This window comes from Carlito syrichta, unplaced genomic scaffold (assembly GCF_000164805.1).
Source record: "Carlito syrichta isolate Samal-C Ts95f unplaced genomic scaffold, Tarsius_syrichta-2.0.1 Scaffold305653, whole genome shotgun sequence".
NCBI classification, from domain to species: Eukaryota; Metazoa; Chordata; class Mammalia; order Primates; family Tarsiidae; genus Carlito; species Carlito syrichta.
The window spans coordinates 745,300-748,259 of record NW_007249749.1 but is presented as its reverse complement, the minus strand read 5'-3'; the positions used below and the strand labels follow the sequence as shown (position 1 = coordinate 748,259).

The window sequence follows — 2,960 nt, the reverse complement described above, 5'->3', positions numbered from 1 at the left end:
GCAATCCACTCACCTCAGCCTCCCAAAGGCGCGGGATTACAGGCTGAGCCACCGAGCCTGGCGCCATCACAAGGTTTTAAAATATGTATGTGCTTATTTATATAATACACATGTTCATTCCCTTTGGTTCAATCACAAGGTTTTAAAATATGTATGTGCTTATTGATATAATACACATGTTCATTCCCTTTGGTTCAATGGCCCCTACTCATACTGGAACTCTGAAAAACTGAAGCAACCCTGTTCCCACCTTGCGAGGAAGCTCACCTTCACTTTTCCTTTATGCTTATTGTAACATGTAAACCATCAAGTAGTCCTTTTTTAAAAAGGTGACAATCATCTTTGACAATCATCTTAATTACTTTTCTGGATCAACCCTAATAAATCAATTAGAATGATTATTCTCATTTTAGAGTTGGCAAAACTAAAGATTATAAAGTATAAATGTTCTATGCAAATTCAGCTTTCACTGTTGTAAATACTTTTGTTTTAGATTGGATGTAAGATCAGTGACCAAAGAAGATAGCCTCTGAGCAGCGTTTTACCCTTACGTCTTGGATTTGGAGCGTTGTATTGAGTGCCAAGCTGGATATGCATTAGTTAGAAGATGAAGCATGCTTTCTATGGCTAATATACTCAGTGCCCAAAATTCAGTCTAGGTAACTACTAATTATGCCTGAACAAAAGGTTATTTTCTACCAGAAGTGTAGGATAGGAATTTTTGCAGTTGTTCAAGAATCCTCATTTTTCACCATATTTAACAATTACATCATTTGGGTAATAATTCTTCTAGTCTTCAGTTTACCTAGTAACACATTTTCAATCATTTTTAATGGAGCTTTCGTTCCAACCTGAACAACATCATACCAGTCTTTTCAGTTCACGATTGCCAAATAAAAGTTTAACTGCTTCAGAATTTTGGGACTATGCACTATAGCAGGTGCGGTGGCACAAGCCTGTCATCCTAGCACTTTTGGAGGCCAAGGTGAGGGGATTACCTGAATCCACAGGTTCGAGAACAGCCTGGACAACTTGATGAGACCTCATCTCTACAATAAAATTTTTAAAAATTAGCCAGGTGTGGAAGGATCACCTGAGCCCAGCAGGTTGTTGCTGGGGTGGCCATGAGTGTGTCACTGCACTCCAGCCTGGGCGATGGAGTGAGACTCCAACTCAAAAAACAAACAAAAAAAACAATGCAAACAGCACAACTTGCTTAAACTTTTTTTTTTTTAATTAAAAGCAACAGCGTGGCTTTGCTATGTGAAAAATGGCAAAGGCATTGACTGAAAACCAATTGGTTAAAATAATAGATCAAGGGCGGACGGGGGCTCCCAGCTCAGGTTGCTTCACGCTTGTCCGGTCCCAGGTCGCCCCGCCAAATCTCGGGGTCCCCAAAGATGGCGCAGAGTGAACTTCAACTACAGCCCAGAGCAGGCGGACGAGCTGAAGCTGCAAGGTGGGGAGACTGTGGAAGTAATAAAGGAGACTGAGGATGGCTGGTGGCTGGGGAAGAAGAACGGGCAACTGGGAGCCTTCCCATCCAACCTTGCTGGACAGTGGGCCCCCAAGCCTTGATAACTCAGACACACCTTCAATCAGCCCTGGTCCCCAGCAGCCCCCCAAGCTGAGTAGCCTGGCATATGACAGCCCTCCAGGCTACCTGCGGACAGTCTCCCACCCTGAGACCTGCAGGGTCCTGTTTGACCACCAGCCTGAGGCCCCAGCTGAGTTGGCACTGTGCCGGGGAGATGAGGTGAAAGTACTCAGGAAGACCACAGAGGACAAGGGCTGGTGGGAAGGAGAGTGTCAAGGCGGAAGAGGAGTTCTTCCAGACAAGAAAAGAGGAGTTTTTCCAGATCAAGAAGCTGGTCCCACGGAAAGCAGTGTCTCAGGAATCAGCTGCCATTAAGGAACTAAAAAATTTGGTGCCCGAAACATCCCTCCCTACAGTAAAGAAGCTGGTGACAGCCCCCACTGGGCCCAGCAAAGCCAAGACATCTTAGACACCCAGCAAGGACAGTCAGAAGCTCCCCTCCCGAGACTCAGGCACTAATGGCAGCCTCCCCATGGCAGCATCCCCAGTGGGAAAGCTTCCCCGTGGGAAACCACCTTGGCAGAAAGCGATTCAAAACCCAGGCTCCTCGGCAACGCGCTGCATCCAGTCAGGCAGGCAAGCAGGGCAGCCTGGCAAAGGCCCCTTCTGTGAGCAGAGCACCCACTCTGAACAAGACCACCAACTCAGAGAAGACCCCATCTCCAGAGAAGGCCCCCAGGCCCGAGAAGATCCCAGCTCCTGACCGAGTTCCCATCCCAGAGGAGACCCTGCCTCTGGAGGACAAGGCCGCTACCCTAGAGATCCCCACCCCCGAGAGGATCCCCACACCTGACCAAGTCCCCATCCCAGAGGAGACCCCGACCCTGGAGGACAAGGCCTCCACTCCAGAGAGCATCTTATCCGTGGAAGAGGCCCCTGCCCCAGAAGTCCCACCCAGGATGAAGTCCCTGACCCAAAGATTCCCCTCCAGGGGATGAGACCCCCATCCTAGCAAAGGTCTTGACCTCAAAGCAGGTGTCCTCTGAGGAAGAGGAGTCCATCAGGGACAACCCTCGGTGCCTCCACTGCTTTCCTGAGGAAACCCTGCAGAAGGTCAAGTCCCTGGAGGCCAAAGAGCCTCAGTCCCAGGCGCAGGTACGCGTGCCAGAGGAGCCGCTACTCCAGCATGATCCCTGTGAGAGGCGCCTCTGGATGTGGATGCACCCCCTGCCTGGGGGGAACAGCACCTCACTCCAGTCGGAGTCCAAGTCTAACCCCGAGCCCGGGCCTGCCCTTGAGAAACCCCGCCCCGGGAAGAGGAAGAGGCTACAGCCCTCTCCGAGGAGGGCCCTTCCAAAGAGGCGGCCGCCCCCAGAGAAGAGGCGCCCCCCAAAGAGGAGACACCTCCGAAAGAGAAGGGGCT

At 50.4% G+C, this 2,960-nt stretch overlaps 1 pseudogene; it reads left to right on the top strand.

Moving 5' to 3' along the window:
* LOC103264421 overlaps window positions 1-2,960 on the top strand; it is a 114,213-nt pseudogene that overhangs the window by 110,637 nt on the left and 616 nt on the right.